At 46.2% G+C, this 21,598-nt stretch overlaps 1 protein-coding gene and 1 pseudogene across 1 annotated transcript in view; both read left to right on the top strand.

Annotated features, from left to right (window-relative positions):
• Nucleotides 1-21,598, top strand: part of LOC144167830 (uncharacterized) — a 296,895-nt gene that overhangs the window by 253,117 nt on the left and 22,180 nt on the right. The window lies entirely within an intron of this gene.
• LOC144170877 (uncharacterized) lies at nucleotides 16,617-21,412 on the top strand (annotated as a pseudogene).

The raw sequence follows: 21,598 nt of genomic DNA, 5'->3' as shown, positions 1-21,598 counted from the left end.
GTATTTCATCAACATTGAACTAACCCGCCTGAATCACCACTTTATAGACATTGAGCAATTCTTTGAATTGGTTTATTGTAGAGAGCTGCCTTGTTTATTTCCTTACTTTTTTGGCATTTCCGGTCTCATTTGAAATTGGGAGACCAGATAGCTTTTAGTACAGGTCATGCACTGGTGACAACAAATATTTGATTTCACTTGAAACAATTTTCAGTTCTGTTTTATTGCTCACCAGCCAATGACCTGAAATATCAGAGGCTCTTAAAATATATGCTGGCATTTCTTTCCTGCACTGTAGTACAACTAATCATGACTTTTATCATATTTTGTTCACAAATTGAAATATTTAGAAAGTATTCAGCTGAATGATAATGTTATTTTAGAAGCATGCGCAATCAACAAGGCCTCAATGACTCTCACCACGTGGTTCACTTGTTTCTGTCACAAATAACCTGATTGCAGCCACAATCCACCCAAGACAGAGGTAACATACCCTCTGGGATGATGAATATTTAAAATGCCTTACGAGTAAGTGCTCAGCACATGAAATTGTGGCATTAAAACAGAAGACCCCTCTGTGGCATCCTTCACTTGGGGCAGCGCTTGATCACAAACTTCGAGAAGCTGAAAAATGCTCCATGCGCCGCTCCACCCAGCAGAAACAATGCAGGACGCAAGTTGGTAGGTGGACCGTTGGCATCCTGCGATTGTGAAGATTTTTATTTAGTAGATGCTCTTCTTTTTGTACCACTGTTCATTTCTCCTTTAACAAGCAGCTGAACTCCTGCAGGTTCTACGAATCATACAAGCATAATAAAACGCAGCAATGCAGAACAATTGGCAGGGTTACCTCAATTTTTCTTTTCTAGGAATGAAAACAATGTAGGTAATCTATACACAACTACAATCAAACCTTTCAATTTTTACCTACTTCACTCCTAAGAAGCACACATACACGTTAGACATGTGAGCAAGCCGCTAAATTTATGCCCACAAACTTAATCAGGCATCAGAAATCGGCAGGGAACGTGTCACCTTTAAATGGCACTTTTTTCGTTCAGAACACGTAAATGGGCGAGAAAGACCCATAACTATGATTTGGTACCCTCATCTGGTATGGTTTTCAGGCAATGCTTACATCTCACTTCAGTACCTTCAGGTGGTGGAGATCTTTGAAAACTCATTGCGGGCAAGTGGGTTGTGTTCAAGCTCTCGTATCTTGCCAGCATATGCTGGATTCCAGCATTCCCAAATCAACGTGACGACTCGAATGTGGTGGATGCAAGAAAGAATAAGCACACGCCAAGGGCGTAGCCGGGAAGGGGGGGGGAGAGGGGGGGCCAGTGCCCCCCCCCCCCCACCCCACCCCTATAATGTTTGATGCCAAGGCTGGGGTGCGGTTTAAGCAGCCTGAAAAACCGCCTGAAGTCACCTGCAGGCACGGAACCTGCAGTTTTAAGGACATTCTTGCTCATATAAAGCTGAAAACAAGGGCTATATCAACGTCTGATCCCTGCGCCCGCTCAGGATGGTGTTGTACCTGTCAATATATACAGCCCGGCTGCACTTCGCGCCGGATACACCGAGAAGCGCCGGGAGCCTGCCGCGAGCCGATCGAAACAGCCCCACTGTTTCCCTGGCGGAACAGCACGGCCGGGGAATGGCAGAACAGCAGGAAAAGCCTCATATAGGCTTACATGTGGACGGGAGCGTGTCATTCCTTGTCTTTACACTGGTACAAAGTATAATCACATGACAGAGCATGTCGCTGTATTTTGTTCAGTCAACTATCAATCCTTGATATGTTTATTTTTCTACCGACATCGCATTTCATTGACTATTGCAGATCCATAATTTCTGCTGCATAAAAAGCATTGCTCTGCCCATCTTGTATTTCCTCCACATCAACAAAACTACACAATTCTCCTTATTGCGGAGCTTCGCTTTTTTGGCCCTATTCCACTGTTTCCTTGACCTCCCTCTTGGTTAGGATCAGCATTCTGTATTTGCTTAACCAGAATTTACTGAAGCCATGTCTGTTTCGATTTAACAGATAGAAATATAATGAAATTTAAGAAACGTGCAACAAGCTCAACATTCAACAGCAGTGCAATAAGGTGTTCCGCTTAGCGCAAGTTTACTACTCACGTTACTAGCACAAAAAATAACAAAAGGCGATTACTTAAGGACGAAGACGCACGTTTGCTAGCTTCACTGCCATAATATACGAATTCATCGCATGTACAGTCCACTGCGATTCGAAGGTTGTCGCGGGAAAGCTACTCTTTCAAACGAAGCAGAAAGAACACCAGCTTTATCAAATATTCCATGCAAGTTCCGTTATCGTCGGCGTACATAAAGGGCAACCAAGTCCAAGTCTGTGCTTGATAACAACGAATGTACAGCTTGAAACCCAAAGGGTGGCAAGTCAGTCGTGCGGGCCATTGTTGTATCATGGAACAGCCAACAAGGGAGCGAAGAGTGCGAAATCTCGGTTTTCATTGTTCCGAAACGAAACCGTGGGCTGGTGGCCCGCTTGGCCGCTCGATGCTGGCGCGATAACCTTCAAATCGTGCTCGACTGTACTTCATAGCTGACAAGAAAAAGTCCCTTTTCTAAAGGAAAATCTTTTATAAAACATGAGAATCTTGATAGTAAACAACCAGTGTTGGCCTCCAGTTCCGCCCGACAAACTTCGGGGACCGCGCGCCACTCACGAGCGCACTCATGATCACGCTCACGAACGCGGGTCCACCTAACCACCTGCTCTGCGGACGAATGAATCGCCCGTGGTCTACCCATAGACCAGCGAACGGGAATTTAGGTGATCATCATTATCATCACCATCTAAGCTCCTTAAGGTGGGCTTTACGGTTAGTGTTGAGCATGCACAAATCGCATGTTAAAGTCAGTTATTTCAAGCTTCGTTTGCAAAACAACGCGCAAGATGCCTTGGCTACATATTTCCCCGTCCCATTTTTTGGTCGACCACGCCCCCCCCCCCCCCCCCGAAAAAAATTCCTGGCTACGCGCCTGGCACACGCCCAATCAGGAGTACGTTCAGCATGCACGTCGGTTGTTTAAAAAAAAAAGGGTGTAATGTATTGCTCAGAAGGCTCAATGCTTGCACGCACCTTGGAGCAGCAACGGCCTTGACAGATGTGTTTGAGTGGTTTTCCTCTCTCATAACATCCACAATGCTTTCAGAAAAAGCCCCAGGCCTTTCAATTAGCATGTTCCAGTTAAGAATAATGCAGTTGATACTTTACTTTCAAATCTTTTTCTTTGTGGAAGGATGTTTCTTTATTGGCGGTACGGCACTAGCGTGCGTAAATCTCAGCCTTCAGAACCCCAATCAGGCCTCTTTAAATGGTACGGGCAGTTACATAACTATTTGAAAAAGTGGACTGCAAGGACTGTCAATTCACATGATAAACATAAAAAAATAGCTGAAAACACAACTGGTAAGGCTTTATCGAAGACTAAACTACGAAGGTAATAACAGTTTTGTGTACCTTAGAAATATGGCTTCACCATAAACATGACTAACACCAGGAAATTCGTATACATGGTGATTAACTGCTACGCCCAAATTATGATTTTTGGTGAAACTTTGAGTTTTCCGAAATTAACAACAAAGGTTGCCATTTAGTGGCTACATGTTAGGTTATGCATGAAACACCAATAATTGTTGTTACGGGGGCGAGAACTTGTACATTCAAGTGATCGAACATTATTCAAGTATGGTAGCCCACTGTGCTACCAAAACTGTGTTTGAAAACTTACGTTCTGGCGGCCAAACACTGTTGACAATGCTTGTGGCTCTTGTCCGGTTGAATGGAGGGACGTGATGTGCTCAGACCGTCCAGAGGTCTAAAACAGGATGACACATGATTACCACACAGGCAAGAATGGAAATTATTGGGTGCACGAATGTTACAACTCGGGCAACACAACATTCAGCCAAAATCAATGCCCGCGTACAGCGGCACCGTACACATGGTGAGGTGGCTCGCCGCAAAGGCAACAAAGCTTGCGAGGCGCGCACATTCGCTCGCAAACGATTCTCCCTCGCCATTCCCAACACGGCACAAATGACAGCGGTGATTAACGAAGCCGTAAACGCTGCGCAGCACAGTTTAGAGGAGTAGCTGCCCGTGTTCTGATAAACTGCGCGTAAGACGTGGTTCGCAGTGGTGAACTCTGAAGCTGTTGAATATAGTGCTGCGGAATGGGAAACGTTACTGAGTTACTGAGCGCCACTGCGTTACTGAGCGCCAGTGCGTTCAGCGCTCAATGCAAGCACCACAATGTTCTTTCGCACATCGCCTTTCTAAAGACGAGCCCTCAAGGTTCAACCTAGCTAGTTCAGTTAAACAATTCACACACGCGGGCTCCTGTTAACGAATGCTTAAAGCGGCGATGACAGCTACAAACGGCATCCAGTGAAAAGATAGGCGGCAAATGTGACGAGACAGCTTACCTGCCAGACGAAGACGAGCGAGCGACGTTCAGGGGCAAGCGCCAAACTAAATTAGCCGTCTTCAGGTGCAAAGTTGTTCTCAAATATTTCTTCGCGAAGTCGAACGCGACAGCCACAACCGAAAACGACGAGGGACTCAATTAACCGTGATAACTTCTCTTGTTTAACGGCAAGACGGTACACCACAGATCACAATCAACGCCAGACGGGTCACGGGACCATTCGAGGAGGTAACTGGCCGCGCCGCCGCACGCCGTACTCAGGGTGTCGGCCATTGGCAGCGGGTTGCGTAAACAAATTAAAACGACAACAATAAATAATTGCCTATTTTACTGAATATAACAGTAACTTATTATTTTTTGTGTGTAATATAATAAAGAAGCTTATATTTTTTAAGTTTACAAACACAAAACGCGAACTGAGTTTTCTGGCGCTCAATTTGAACGTTAAAAAAAGCAGCAGATAGTAAGATAACACTCCGCAATGAAATTTGGCTGTGTTCTAGTGTAAGTAATCGTATTATTATTTGGCGTCTGTTTATTTAGCGCCCGATTTCATGCCCCCTCCCTCCCCAACTTTTGTTTTCTTTTGATATCTGCCTTGTTCTCCAACGTTGTTTCTGCAGGAGAAACTAGGTGGTCTGTTTATTGCATTTGTACATAATATTTACGGTCGCTAACAATAAGAATGGAATAAAATTGTGATTGCTAGTACTTTATAACTCCACTGAGTGACGAGAATGACTGTTGTCAGAGGGGGCTATGATTGTGCTGGTGGGGCAGGAGAGGAACAGGGAACGACGGAATGATGATACAGATGTCAAAGTTCAAGGTTGTGCTGTGCTCCGTGCAAGGTTGTAGAAAACAAAAAGTGGGAGGGGGAGTGTTATTCTGTCAATGTCGTAATAAGCAAGGGCTGATATTTTTTCCTGTTTCAACGTCGGTGCTGCCGCTGCTTTTTATTGAATTTGGCAGCTTTTTTTTTGCTTTTGAACATTTTTGACGAGGTTGGGTGGATGGTACAATGGGATGTCTTTTTGAAATTATATTGCATGCATGACCTCAATCAATGATGAGCTGAACACCTTTTCCCCACCCTTTCAACACCCTTCCAAAAAAAGGGTGTTGAGGTTGGTCAACACCCTTTTTTTCACGCAAAAAGAGTGGAAAGCTACAAAAAAGGGTGTTGAGATTCAAGAAAAAGGGCGTAAGGGCCTCCCAACACCCTTTATTCAATTATCTTACACCCTTTTTGGCCAAAAGGGCGTAAAAAAGTTTAGTGTGCAGAAGGCCGAAGCCACCATTCACAGCAACTTCAAACTGGTCCAAAGCGTGAAAGAATCCTAAGTGAAGAAGCAGGCCCTCAAGCTTTGTGAGGATATGGGCCTTGAGAAGTTGGCTGCCTCGGTTAGGAGCAGCGAGACCTCTAGCCTGAGCATTTACTTCACTGCCAACACCTACAAAACCGATTGCCCCTTCAGGGCAATTGTGTCAGAAAGACGAACATGGCAGCGGTGCATAGGCACTTTCTACAAAAGTCGCTCTCTGTACTAGCCATAGACGATCCCTTCCTCGTCAGACGTCCGCAAGAAGTGTCAGACTTTCTGAGGAAAGAGAGGCCATGTGACGTGCACGCCTTCTCTGTCGAAGTGCGATACCTCTACTATTCGTTGCCCCACGACACCATTTTTGAAGCAGTACGAGACGGCATTGACTCGTACGGTGCGACCAAATTCCAGAATGCCTGTAGCGTAAGCATCGGCGGCTTTTTGGAATTGCTTGAGTTCTACCTGCAGTCCACCTTTGTTCGCTTCAGAGATAAGCTATTCGTCCAGAAGAAGGGAGAGTGTATTGGCTCGTGCCTCGCCCCCATCCTCAGCGACTTGGTGTTGGCGCAACTTCAGGAAGCTACAGGAGGCACTCAAGGAGTCCGCTGTTCAGAAGGTATTCCGCTTCGTGGACGATTTTTTAATCATGTTCCGAGCAGCCGTCGGGAGCAGGGCCCAGAAAGTGCGGGAGTTGTACAAGAGTTTTTGGTGATGTGCTCGGAGAATTCGACCTGACCAAAGAGGAACCGACGAATGGTGAGCTTCAATTCCTCGATGTACGGCTGCACCTAGACCGTCAGCACGTCTGCTGGATGTACGCTCCTCGATCAAAGAAGGCCCTCCTACCGCAATCATCTGCCCACTCCAAGTTGGTGAAGAGGGCGGTAGCCACCTCTGCTCTTAATAATTCTCTCTTCAGGCCCTGTGAGCACACAGTTGAAATGAGTTTCCACACTCAAATCCAGTGTCTCCGATCCGCCGGGTATCCCGAACAGCTCCTACACAGCGTAGCCAACAGAATAATGGGTGATCTACGGAACACGACCACAAAGAAGGTCCCGCAAGACGAGCACCAGAAGAGAGCGGTCATTCCCTACGTGCACAGCGTAAGTCATAACCTGAAGAAGATCGTCGGCCGCTCTGGTGTGGATCTCCTTTTTTTCAGCGCCCAACAAGCTGGGCGGGCTTTGCAAGAGAGTCAACCAGGAGGAAGCACGAAAGCGCTGCACTAAAAGTCACGCCACGCCCTTCGTCCAATGCGAAGAAGGGGTCGTCTATGAAATACCGCTGTCTTGTAAAAAGTCGTACATAGGCCAGACAGGACGATGTCTCAATGACAGGCTGCGCGAACATGCCAACTCGCTGAAAACCGGGACAGGCAGCATGCTTGTCCAGCATGTGAAAACTTGCAAGTCGTGCGTGCCTGATTTTGAAGCCTGCCGTGTCCTCAAAAGTTATAGAGGCCAGCGCACACGTGAATCATGCGAGGCATTCCTCATTCACAGCAGAGGATCGTCATGCGTCAGCACACCGTTGGTGGCTTTGCTGGATAAGGAACTCGCATATCTTGCCGGATAAAAGGAGCCCAACTTTCGCTCATATCCTCGCGCGCATGCTGGATAAGAGCTTCCCTTCCTGTTTGCCATGCCTTCCCGCGTTCTGCAATTAGTTCTCTGATAACCATGCTAATTTTTGTACCAGTATTGTTCTTTCTTGCCAAAAATAAACAGTTGTTAGTCAGCGCCCGTGTTTGTCGCCTCTGCTCTTAGTCCCGTCCCTGCGCTGTTCAACTTCATGCCACGAATGGCGTTTGCTGGTTATAAGATATTTATAGCAGAGCAGAGATCCGTCCCCGGTATGCTACCCGGTACACTTGCGCATGCGGAGAGCCAGTGTTTCCGCCCCTGCGTATGGGCAGTAGCGCCGGTCGCTTAACTAGTAGCGTACCGGGACCGGATCTCCGCTCTGCTACAACTCTCTATAGTTACACGCGCCTAGCGTACGGAGAGCTCCCACGGGGCCCCGACCTTCTCTCTTTCTAGTGACAGCAATTAATCGCCGGCGGCACGCGGCAGTTACCCTCATCGTAGCAGGCATGGCTGGCACCACACGTACTTCTCAAGAAAAGCGGCCGTCCTGCGACGTTTGACCGGCCAATTTCACCTTCGCCTGCCAACAAGGCAAAGCCACAGCCTAACAAAAATACCGAACAGCCGTTCACAGTGCGGACAGTTTTCATTCTGCTCGCGAGTGTGAATGAGTGAGTGTTCTGCTCGCGACCCGCGCAAATACGCATTGCTTTCACGCGTTCGGCCTCCCGAATGACGTTCTGGGCATGGAGCCCTATCTCACGCACAACACTCACCTCCAGTGGAGGAGAATCGCCTGTGCAGTGACGCCGGAAACACACCCAGTTTATTTTACACTAGAAGGGGCACACGTCTCCCAAACATCGCCACAGCAACTTTCCCAAGAATCCGTACTAGTTGAGTTCAGTTCAGTTTATTCACCAAAAGGGATCTAGATACATATACATGGATTCCTGGGCTAAAAGTTGTACAAACAACTTGACTAGGGCCCAGGCGATTCATGGCGTGGCATACAAGACATTGCATATAGTAAAGAAATATTTGAAACAAGTGCAACGTTTTTTTTTGAAGATGTGTAGGATATAAACAACAACAATAAAAACTGCAGTAGATATCACAAAACATAGCATATAACAAGAAGGAGACTGAATGAAACATTAGCAAAGAGCACTGTTTGTGAGCAAAAGAAAAGAAAAAGAAATAAGGGGACAAGCAGATGTACGTAACTCAGTACAATGCAGCAGTGACGGGTAATTGTTTGAATAAGTAAACGTATAAGCGGACAAAATACAGAGAGAGAGAGCGGGTTTTAACTCCAACATAGCAAACAACTACTACAAATATAAGCGCAGACACTGGCAAAATAACTGAAACAGGAAAAACACCAGAAATATTTCAACTCTCATCAATTAGTATCAAGTCTACAAAATATTGATGTGCTTCCTTGAATGAAAAAATGTTGTACTGCTTTAAATCTCTTAATAATACCAGGAACGCTGTGCCGAAGAGATTGTAGCTTGTAGTTTGTACGAAAGCGGGGTATGTGCCAGGTGTCAGTGTTGCGCGTGTTTACTACGTTTGTTGTATGTGTTAGCAGTGCTGTAGACGATAAAAATTTTTTGATGGGATGGATGAAAAATAAAAGGAACGTACGATGCGGAAATGATACATATGCTGAAAAGCTAACTATATCGGCTGTTATTGATAAATAATGCACACCTGAAATGAGTCGCATGATTTTTTTTGCAATATTTGAATTTTTTATAATTGTTTTTGTCGTGGTTGCCCAGACTAGGCTGCAGTAATTGAGGTGTGATTCAAATATTGCAAAGTAGAATTTCAATTTTACTTTTGAGGGTAGAAGTGACCGGGTGCGGGCCAAAGCTCCTGTTGCTGGAGAAAGTTTTTTACAAAAGTTACTGATGTGGGTATCTCAGCTGAGGCATGGTGAAAATGTGACAGCAACAATTTTCATTTCATTTACTATTTCAATTATACTGTTTGAATATTTAATGATATGGCTTAGTTTCACTGGCTTGTGTTTTGCTCTAAATATAACTGCATTTGTTTTTGCGGGGTTTATATTTATTCTGCTGGATTGGGACCATGAGTGCAAACTTTCAAGAATGCCGTTACATTTCATTATTAAATTATCTTCACATTTACCAGATATCAGTAAAGTAGAGTCGTCAGCATACATTATAAATTTTGCTACCGAGTCAATTTTTACGATATCATTAATGAACACATTCAAAGGGAGGGGTCCCAGTATCCTTCCCTGTGGTACACCCGTGGAAAAAGGATGAAATGTTATCATCAATACAAACGCATTGGTTCCTGTCAGGTAAGTAAGACTAGAGTAGCGATAACGGAGTTCCACGTACACCATTAAGCATCGGTTTGTGTATTAGTATATAATGATTAAGACAAGCAAAAGCCTTCGTGAAATCTATGAAAACACCGAGAGTGTAATGCTTGTTTTCAATATTTTGCAAAATGTTGTTTGTCAATAGAGCTTTCTAAGTTGATTTGTTTTTTCGGAAACCAAATTGGGCATCAGATAAAATGTGGCCTGTGTCAAAAAAACTTGTCAGACGGGATAGCAGCAACATTTCCATTGCTTTAGAAAACACCGAAATTACTGATATAGGTCGATAATTTGATCTGTTAGTTTTATCCACACTTTTATGTATCACCGAAACCCTACTTTTCTTCATAGCATCAGGAAATATGTCACTTTCAAAGCATAAATGATAAATGTAGGTAAGCACTGGGGCAATTGATTCTATGACAAATTTTATGGGTTTAATTTGTAGGTTGTCAGTGTCTAAAGCTTTGTGTCTAAAGTGTCTAAAGGTTCGTAAATGTAGAATAAACTTCTTGCTGATCAGTAGGTGTAAGAAAAAAGCTTCCGATAGACTCTGTAATGGGGTTATCTAAGGCTACGACGTCATTAACAGGAGGGACGATATTTACGAAATATTCGTTGAAATGTTGGGTCATTGCTTCACCCGTGAGTTCGACATTGTTGCACATTATGCTCTCGGGAAACGATCTTTTGTTTGCTCGACCTAAAACGCGGTTCAATAATTTCCAAGTTGCATCTGGTTGTTTCGAAATTAAGTCAGCAAAAAGCTGAAAATAGTAGTCTTGCTTTGCTCGCTTAAGCTGCGCATGTTGTGCATTTCTTGTTTTGTTAAATTCTTCATACAATGCCGGCAATCCCATGATAAGAAACCGATGGTACAGACGATTTTTCTTCTTTATCATAGCCAGATGTGTTTTGGTAACCCATGATTTTTTAATCTTTTTAGTAGGTTCGAGGGACTTGAAAGGAAAGTGAGAAGTGTAAATCTCAGCAAAATATTGAACGAATTCTCGGTACGCAAGGTTCACATTACTGTCGTTTAAAACGCTAGATCAGTCATGAAGGTTGATATCTTGTTTGAAACGTTCTAAGCCTTCGTTGGTCACACAATGCACACGAACTGCTTTATAACTGCGAGATGTATGTCTGTTCTCTGAGCAATATAATGCGAAAAGCGGGCAATGTTCACTGATGTCAGATGTAATTGTTCCAGTGTGAAAAACAGCTGTGTCAAGGTTAGTGATAACCATGTCAAGAATGCACGAGGAAAGCGCTGGCACACGAGTTGGCGTTGCGATTGTGTTAACAAAACCGTTTGAGTTAACGATGGTATGTAGTGTATCTGTAAGCGTTAAATGTTCAGAGTAATGAATATTAAAGTCACCGGCGCTGATAAGTCGTAGATTGTTCGTATTCACATAGTCGAGAAAAGTTTCATAAAACCCCAAAAAAGGTAAAGCGTTACCACTGGGGGGCCTGTACACGACAGACGCAATATCTCGGTTTAGAATTGCTTGGGTTTGGGCGAGTTGGTTTTCCATATCGACTTGAAATTTCAGCTTCAACAAAAAACGATAGGACTTAGGAAGGAAACACGGACACAGTGCTGACTATCAACTGAGTTTATTGACAAAAAGCGGGAACATATATACATGAAACATTGCACAACATTGGCACAGCGCGACACTCTTTTTTCCGAGATTAGTTAATGGGATAATCGCTAAGCAGTTCCAGTTCTTTCTTCGTCAGCGCCACGGAAGCTGTGCTGACGCACTTGTTACCTTTCTTGCTGATGGCTACTGCTTCGACGACTTCACGTGCGAGGGGATTGCGTTTCTTTCGAAGCACGGTGATCTCGTCGATGTGCGCCGTGCATTTGGGGCAAGTGCGGCAATGGGATGATAAGTGGCCGGATGACGTTGTCTTGAGTGAGGAGGCATGTTCACGTGCCCTGTCATTAATGCACCTTCCGGTTTGTCCCACGTAGACTTTTTTGCATGATAATGGGATGCTGTACACGACTTCCTTCTGGCATTCGGCGTATTTTGTTCGATGGTTGGTGGTGCACGTTTCCCCTCTTGCTTCGTTGTTTACGCGTCGGCACATTTGATACGCCTTGTTGGGGGCACTGCAGACAACAAACACACCTTGCCTGGCTGCAATTTTTTTGAGGTTGTGAGCAAAGCCATGTACATAGGGAACTACCGCGGTATTCCCTCTCGTGCGCTGCACGTTCTGTCTCCTCTTATTTCTTCCCTTCACACGCTGTAGTAGGCTTGACCCCACGAGGGCGCGTTGAGTCGAAATAAGCAGGTTTTCTGGACTCGCCCTCCCCATGTATACACCATTTTCCATAAGCAGCCGGGAAAGGAGGAAAATACTCGCAAAGCAGTTCTCTCGCCGGCCCGCGCGCCTTCCGCTTTCGGCGGACCAGCGTTGCCTGTGCGCGCTGGGCTGTTAAAGGGGTACTGACACAAAATTTCGAAGGCGAGATAACTTCGGAGATAGATTGGTGTGAACACAAATACATCATCCGCAAAATATCATCGGCGAATACAGCCTAGAACATATTGTTACGTAGCAGCAGGACGAATGACAGGAACAATGGTTGAATGTGAAGCGATATATTTACATGATGGCGTCCATCACAGCACCAAGCAAAGCCACGCACACGCACACAACTTCGTCCTCTTCGTCTTGCCTTCGTGACAGGGCCCCCCTCGTCGATGCGTCGACCGTCCCGGTCCAGGGCGCAGTGGATGGACGAGTACACAAAATGAAAAGTGAGATGATTATAAACAGTGAGGAAGTCCATGCCGCCACGGATGAAGGGGATGAACCATGACCCACGAACAGTGATACCCGTCAATGCAGCTGAAACGCCGAAGGACCTTGGAGATGCGCCGGTGTACTGGGCGGGGGAGAGGCATCGTCGTCAGTTCTAGTCACGGCGGGTTACTGCTCGGCTGGGCGCGGCGGCTCGTCGGCTGGGGACACGGGGCTGGGGACCTGGACGTGTCCATGAAGCTGCGGGGCTGGGGCAAGCCGGCGCAATCCAGGAACCCTCACGAAAACGCATCAGGAGCGGAGGCGGGCATTGCTTGAGTGTCGGTATGGGGATCTACCCCGCACCTTTACCAAAATGTTACGTGGCAGCAGGACTAACGACAGGAATAATGGTTGAATGTGAAGCGATATATTGACATGATGGCGTCTATCGCAGCACCAAGCAAAGCTACGCACACGCACACAACTTCGTCCTCTTCGTCTTCCCTTCGTGACAATATTTAAACTCAATTTTAAAGTGTGCGAAACGCAACCGAGCAGCCAGCACAGGACCACGCGCAATCGACATCCCGTGTTTATTTTGTAAATAAACAACATCCAAACACGTCACGAGTTTCTGTTTGCCGCTTCCGCACTGCCGGCGCTTTTCGCCGGCTCGCTCGGCTCGCCGCTCCAATCGGAGGGCCGGAGGGCGGAGCTTCTGCTCTCGAGAACGAACGACGGGATCGTTGGCGGCGGAGGCGCCGTGATTTCGTCAGCTAATCGGGCAGCTGGCCGCGACCAAAGTTCTACAGCGATTCCAGGCACTCTGTTTCTATTACTTTTTATTTACATTGGATGCGAAAACGCGCCGGAGACACGAAAATCCCACAGAGCGAGCAGCACGGTCGCTGTGCAGGCGGCGGCCACGGCCGCGAAGTGGCCCAGGCCGGCGCAGGTAGCTCGAGTGATAATTTGTTACCGCTGCACGAAATTGTACCCAAGTCCCAACCATGATAGCTTATATGAGAAAGGAGTTAATGATGCGATGGCGGATTGCATTAAAAATTGTCATCTGCACCGCTTACGAGAGCGGCAATGGAATATCCGCCGCAGTGCTAAGCCGAACACATCTGTAGGCGGACCTGTAGGCAGACCGGCCCGCTGCTCCCAGTGCGCGTCTTGCCCCCCACTGTCTCGAGCGTCGTTCTCTAGCCGCGGTAGCATTTGCACTCGCAGTGCCTGCGACACGTCCACGGGCGCTTTTTAATTCAGCGGCTAACGAGATCAGTACGTGGGGGCATTCGCAGAAACTGCCGGCGATGCGGATTCGACAGAGCTACGGCAGCTCTGCGATATCCCTCCGACGGTCACGTGGTCAGCTTTGTTCACACAAAATCCATCGTTCGCGGCACCCGCTGAAACCGAAACTGCGACTGGCCGCATTGAAAATGCCTCTAATTAAGCAACCGTCGCACACTGAAGCAAAGAGGTTTTTACAGGTGATAAGTAGGTCAATAGCTACTTATCGCAACAAGAAAAACAAGGCGCAAAATTTTTGTGTCAGTACCCCTTTAACATCGCTCGGCGCGGTGTGCTCCGCTGCATATTTCAGGAGTGTTTCGCAATGTGTACATAGTTTTTGCGGAGCTTTCAACTGTTTTAGCCAATGCTGCGATGCCGTTGAAGCCGCAAACGTCATTTGTTAAGCACTGTGCGGTGGTGGTTTATCGAACAACCAGAGAAACCGAGAAAAAGTCTCCGACACCACGCATCTGCACGACACTGCCGGGAGAAAATGCAGTGCGGTTGCGACGTGTTTTTGCTGCTTCGCTTCCCAATGGACACCGAGTTGAGATATCGGTGGACCGCAACGACTTTGTACCAATTAACGACCAACTGTAGGGTTTGTTGGGTGCACTTGGACGGCAAGCAGACAGAGCAAAATCGATTTATCACACGCAAAACTGCGAATGGGAACGAAACCCCCTGAAATGTTAAAAATAACTTTATCCTCTACAATACAGCATTGATTGGTTGGTTGATTGAATAATTGATTGATTATATGGGGTTTAACGCACCGACGCTTCATAGGTGATGAGACGCGCTGTAGTGCAGGGCTCCGGGTTAATTTTGACCACCTGGGGATCTTTCACGAGCGCCGATACAATACAACATTACAATAACTTCTGGTTCCTTGTAGTGAATTTAAAATACCATATATTGTTTGGTCATTAATTGCAGCTGATTGGCATTAAACAATCCCCTTTTCCTCTAATCTAACCTTTGAAATCACGGCGTTTTGTTTACTTTTTTTCAGGCGAACGCAGCCAAACGATATGAAAGGATGACTTTTTCAATCGCACACTGCTGGTCGATAGCAGGATAAGCAGGCAGCCCGATGTGGAAACGCAGCTAGGGATACGTGAGCGCTTCATTTGGAAAATAGCTGAATCTGTTCACAAAGCGGTCAAAGGAAAAGCTTCTAATCCTTTTGCGTTGTCACGGAATCTAGAGCACTAAAATTACAAAAAAGTTACTGCTGATCACGTAAAGCATTTATGGTGCAAAAGCGGTTCCACAAAGGTGGGCTCCGAGCGACAGGCCGCATGCGCTGCACAGAGTTAGGCCAATCAGGATCACGATCATGATCCACCAATATTAACTCGCCCAAATGTCGGTCATTCTGCTCAACCTTCGAATAGTAATTTGACTGGTTGTGCGGTCGGGTTGTTTTTTCGCCCAGGTAATTTCGCTTCGTCAGTAACCGTCATAAGTCTAGTTCAAAAAGGTGCACCATTGCAATGTCAACAGCGTAGCAATCGCCTCCTCGAAAGTCCATCACGAGCGCGGGTCAGCATGATCCACATATGCTGTGCGCGCTCCGCATTCGACGTCCGCGCTTCCGTAAACATGACTAATCGGTGAACATAACAATCATGGTGGCATTGAAAACACGTATTTACTCCCCGATATCGATTTATATGTGAGTCGGTGCCATACCGGTACGTTTGCATCGCGGAACTGCGGAGCACCACTGGCACCACCACCACCACTCGACACCAGGCGCCGGATAGTATTTTCTTTTAAATGCAGAGCATTTCAGTAACTCACGATGTCACCCGCGTTGTTCCGTCGTAGTCCTCACCGCCGTTGTCCGCGCCCCTCCCCCTACACTATATAAAAGAAAATACTATCCGGCGCCAGGTTTCGATCCCTCGACCCTGCGGGCGGAACGCAATGTACATGGTGCTCTACCCACTGCGCCACAAAGCCGACACAGAACGGGACGCTACGAACGCGCCTTATATCGTTGACTCATTCAAATTACTGCTGACGAGCGCTCTCTCGTCAGCAGTTGCCACAAGTCCAACAACATTAACGTGACGCAAACTACTTAACGTCGTGCGCCCCCGGAAAGGCTCTGCATTTGATCGTTCCCCTCGCGAGGGGGATGTTTCACTGCGTCTTCCTACTGGCCAGTACACTCGTCGCCATCTGTCGGATGTTGTGCGAACCCTTTGCGGCTGATGGCGCGCGATTTAAAACTTCCGTATCCCTGAAGCGCGGAGTTCAGCTTTTAGCCAGGCCGCCGCGTCCGTGTCCCCCGAGGGAACATGAAATGCTCCCGCGGGCAATTCCCGGTCTTTACCAGACCCCACTGAGTTATTCGGGGGGCTCGGCGTTAGCCGGGGAGGCCAGAGACTCCGGGACAAAACGCACTGTTTCGTGCTGCACCCATTATATAGTGTAGGGGGAGGGGTGCGGACAACGATGGTGCGGACTACGACGGGACAACGCGGGTGACATCGTGAGTTACTGAAATGCTCTGCATTTAAAATGGTGTATAAGCGGACGCATCGGGTCGAGGAGCCGTCGTGGCGAGGCCGGTGACTGAACTCGCCGCGCTCGGAAAGGGCATGTATACCCGGTCGGGCCGAGTTGACGGGCTGTAAGGAATTGTGGGATCGAATACATCCGCCCATTGTGACCTATCTGGCCCGTCGCGGTCTCCGGGTCCCCTGTCCCCAACGCGCCGACGTTGCTCTTGCTCTGCCGGCCGGTACGCTCCCGCTAGGCAAGATGACATCATCGCGCAATCCACGCACCCAGTCGACAGATGATGAAATATTGGCGTTGCTAGCCTTGGTCCACGAAAAAAAAATCGGGTTATTTACTGGATAGAAAACGCCAAAAGAACAGCGACATATTCATGAACCTGGAAAGATGTTTGAAGGAATTGGGCCTGCAGTGGACATGGGAGCAAATAAGGACATCTTGGCAGAATTTGAAAATGCACTTCACAGCTGTAAGTACTTCCACGTTGGATTTGATTCAAAAAGGTTTAAGGCGCTTTAATTGTGACTGACTTTTTTGGCATTTGCAGGAACGTTTGCTGATATGCAAAAGTGACGCGGAGCCGTCAAAGTGGAAATGGTTCAACAAAATGAACCTTCTGCTTGGCGACCACCCGATGGTGCAAGCCAGAGATTACGGTATCGACACCGCCGCAGAAGACGACGACAGCGTTCTGTTATGGGGTAAATGCGGATCACTTTTGAGTTTAAATCTTGCTTTGCGCGTCGTACGAGAGCTTGTTAGCTGTCGTGCTCACTGCCGGCTATTTTGCTCTGCACGTAGCAGGAAATCGGCTTGTGCGCCAGAAATCGCAAATGCTTGTTCACGAACGCCTTCATAAAGTTTTTGGTCACCTCGCCGTCAGAATACATTTGGAGAAATTCACAGAATTGTCTACTAATGTGCGGAATCTAACGCCGCTTGTATTTATTTTGAGTTCCTCACAGCCAGGTAAGACCTTGAGTAGCCCAATACTTTGGTTTATTTTATTTTTTTTTTAATTTCTGTTTTGGATCTTTTCGCCAGGGGTGTAAATTGATACTATTACAAAAATTAAGTGCATTTACTTATACATGTAATTTCCCACAGAGGAAAGCCGTAGTCTAGGGTTAATTTCGCTATTTTTAATTTGTGTTTCAAGAATCCCTGAATGGACTTAGGTGTTTCGAACATTTTTTCGGCTTCAGTGTTCGGGTTTTGGAGGAGGTGTGGGTCGTTCCACGCCAAACATCCCCGACAGGACGCTCGATCATCTCCGATTACACTATAAAAATAATGGTCGGTCACTTTTATACACTATGCATTATGGGAACCAGTTTCTAGAAAAAATTTTAATTTCTTAAATATGGTGGCATTGCGAACAAATTTCACAAAAAATGAAATAATATACCGAGCACAGTAAAACAATTCGAGACGGTAGGTAAAGCACCGCATTTCCTTATTAAAACGCATTCACCGCTAGTGTATGCTAATGGGCTTTGCGGGGAAGCAATGCAGTGTTCTTGGACTATATTTAGAAATATTTACAGCCTTTACAACTTCTCAAGAGATACGCAGCTGCACAGCTTGTTTTCATTGTTGACGGTAAGTGCGGGAAAAATACGAGTCACGAAGACAGTAGTTTCGAAGCGCTAAACACAAGAAATTTGAAAAATTTCGCAATATTGCTCATGTTCAGGTACTTATCACTTTGTGTGGCGCGCCATATAAAAATATACACTTTAGATCATTTGAAAGGGTGCATGAGGGATATTTATTCCTGTAGTTTAATCCGAGTCCTTTTTGTGTTAGGCGAGAAAATATTATTTACATTGAGCTGCCCCCAAGGCTGCGAACGGCGGACCGTAAGTGCACTTCACTGCACCGAGGGTTCCTCTGCAGCCTAAATGCACCAAATGCACCAAATGCAGCCTAAAAGCACCAAATCCGGCTTGTCGACTCATGCTTCATTTTCCTGCGCTTACAGCCAATAATACAAACAAATTATGCTGCTGCATTATCTCATAAAAAGTTGTAAGAGCTGCAAAAATGTCTAAATATCGCCCAAGAACAACGCATTGCTTCCCCTCAAGGCACATCTTGAGACAACGCGTTTTAATAAGGAAATGCGGTGCTTTTCCTACCGTGTGGAATTGGTTTACCGTACTCGGTACAACATTTCATTTTTTGTGAAATTTGTTCGCAATGCCACCATATTTAAGCTGCGAACGCGTTGTGCCAAGGAAACGCGGTGCCAAGGAAACATACCAACTGGAATTTTTTTCACAACCTGGTTATTGGTCACTGCCACGAAATTAAAATTGCTCTGAGAGTTAGAAAAAATTTCTTCCCGCCAAAAACTGGTCATGGAAACGATTAGTGAAGTAAAGCGATCGACCATGAATTTTTATATTCTTATTGGAGATGGTCGAGCGCACTGCCTGTAACGTTTGGCGTGGGATGAGCCATGTATAATACGTGGATTTTTTTATTTCGTCACTTCGTTTTTGTAAATTTTTAAAATTTTGGTTATTCTGTTTTTTTATATTTACGTTTGACCAATTAAGGGCATTTGCGCTGTTACGGCGACAAAATGTGTTAATTACGCCAATTGTGCATTTTTTTGAAGCACGGTCTTCCCATTCTCGATATTCTTCTTTGCATTTTCAACATTCTTTTCCGGGAGCTTTTAATGTAGTCTGCATTGCTGGGAGGTTTATATGTTGCATATTTTTTATTTCGCCAGATTTTTGTGAAAATTGCATTTGTTAATTTTTGATTTCCAAACATTTTGTTTGACCAATTATCTCCATTTCGGTTATAACGATTAAATGAGTTACTCCACCCATCTCGCATTTTTTTTTAATGCAGGGCATTCCACAGTCTAAGTTGCTGGGGTACTCTGCGAGGAATGCTACACAGGATAAATGTAGACCATTGCTTGACCATGAACGTGGATGTAGTGTCAATATTCCCGTCCCTGATAACAATGAAGATCTATGGCAAATGCACTAATCCAATATTTATAATTGCAGATGGCAGCGAAGAGGAGGAAGATGCGTCCGACGATCTTGACACATGTAAGTTTTTTTTCTGTGCTGGAATGCCCCAGCACTCATGTTTCCTAGTTCAGTGTTCAATATGAGAGTGAAAAAAATGATGCAGAGAACATGCTTGCAAGCTTTATTTACTGCATATACATGAGCTTGTATACATGAGCTTGTCCACCCTGGAACAAAATTGCCAGCGAAACAAGTGTGGTCTCACGTTTTGCCAAGGCCTCACGTTTTGCCTATGACACAAGTCACTTTTTGAGTACATACTCCACAGTTCCTCAGTTTTTCTATGTAGAAAAATTCTTTGACATATTAACCAGTTTTCTCGATCCTTGACACCCTCTGTACACAATAAAGCCTCAGACCATAATACATGTAGGAAAATACAAAGTATTAAACAACACCTGCAGCACTTGCAAATTAAAAATGTGCAGCCTTTTCCACATACGCACCTTACAGCCAACGTGCAGACAGACCACTTATTCCTAAACATGTCATAAAAAGGGGCATACAGAAAACATCAAGGTCAATTACATCCAACAAATCGGATGAGACAAATCGGATGAGACAAAAACTGCGCAAGACTGGAGAAACAATGAAAGTGGCTGTGATAAACATGAGAAAGCTCTGTTATGGGAATTTTATTTTCAGTTGCAACATCTACGCCATCGCAAGGAGGACCAAGCCCATCAGGAACACAAGGTAGAACCCTGACTCCGGGTGCAAGTCCACCCCCGAAGCGCCGCAAGACACCTTGTCGAGCACCTTTGAGAAGGCGCTCGACAAAATCTATGAAAAGAACATTGAGCACCAAGAGCAGCAAAATAAGATCCGTTTTGAAATAGAGAAGGAGCTTTTTCAAAAAGAGCATGAAAATACGAAGGAGCTCTTGGCAGGAGTAACAAACTCCTTCTTGCAGGGAACTCAAGCCATTATGGGGCAGTTTTTTGCCCAACAGGCCACCCTTTTAAGCAGTCTTCAAGGCATGAACATCCCTCCTGCCCAAATGCCACCTGCGAGGGCACAGTCGCATTCCCGGGCAATAAATAGGCCAACTTTTCTTTGTGTGTGCAATGTATGTGTGTAGTTGTGTGCGACTAACAAAATAAAAAACCCCTAAGCATCTACCCATTTCTCGCCTACTGCCACTGCGTTCAGCCCAGTATATCTCCTCCAGGCTTACGCGTTTTCCTTTTCTTCTGACTTTTTTTAGATATGCCACAGTGCACGTCTCGGCCCAGTGCCTCATTGGATAACAAACAAGGCACAGTAGTGAGTGACTAGTGCTGTGCTTTTTAGGATAATCTAGGACCTGAGTAGAAGATCTCCACATCACACCAATTTCAAAGCCAGCTGGGGCTCGGTGCAGAAGTACATGAAGAGGGCCGGGCTTTCGTTGCGAAGGCGGACCTACGTGATGCAGAAGTTGCCAGGAGACTATGAAGAAGAACTAATTTCCTTCCAAGGATGTTATCGGCCTGCGACGCGACCACGACTTCCTACTTGGGCAGATTGGCAATGCCGACGAAACTCCGATTTTTTTTTTACATGCCGTCGGCCCAGACCATTCACCAAAAATGTGATCGCCAAGTGAGCCTGCGCACTACAGGAAATGAGAAGGTTCGGATAACCGTGATGTTAGCCTGCACCGCGGATGGGCGGAAGTTGCTCCCCTTCATCATCCTGAACAGAAAGACTATGCTAAAGAATTAGGTGTTCCCGCAGGACGTCCACATTCGTTGCCAGGAGAAAGGATGGATGACGGAAGAGCTTTTTCTTGACTGGATTAAGTCGGTGTGGTGCCGGAGACCAGGGGCGCTACTCGCCCGGAGGTCAATGCTGGTGCTCGACGCCTTCCGCGGGCACCTCACAGAAGGTGTGAAGACGAAGCTCATGAACAACCAGACGGAGCTTGGTCGTCATACCCGGGGGGCACGACGAGTCAACTACAGCCGCTTGGTGTTTGTCTTAACAAGCCCTTTATAGCACACGTCAGACGGCTGTACAATGAATGGATGACCTCTAACACTGTGGCCCTGACGCCGTCGGGACGTCTGAAGCGGGCGTCCCCGTCTATGCTTGCCCAGTGGGTGGTCGACGCTTGGGCAGCGATCCCCGAAGCCATGGTTGCGGCATTGTTCCGCAAGTGCTGCATGTCAAATGCTCTTGACG

The sequence above is a fragment of the Haemaphysalis longicornis genome, unplaced genomic scaffold (genome assembly GCF_048455015.1).
Source record: "Haemaphysalis longicornis isolate Haplotype H1 unplaced genomic scaffold, Haemaphysalis longicornis Haplotype H1 scaffold_2, whole genome shotgun sequence".
NCBI classification, from domain to species: domain Eukaryota; kingdom Metazoa; phylum Arthropoda; class Arachnida; order Ixodida; family Ixodidae; genus Haemaphysalis; species Haemaphysalis longicornis.
This window is presented reverse-complemented; position numbering and strand designations above follow the sequence as displayed.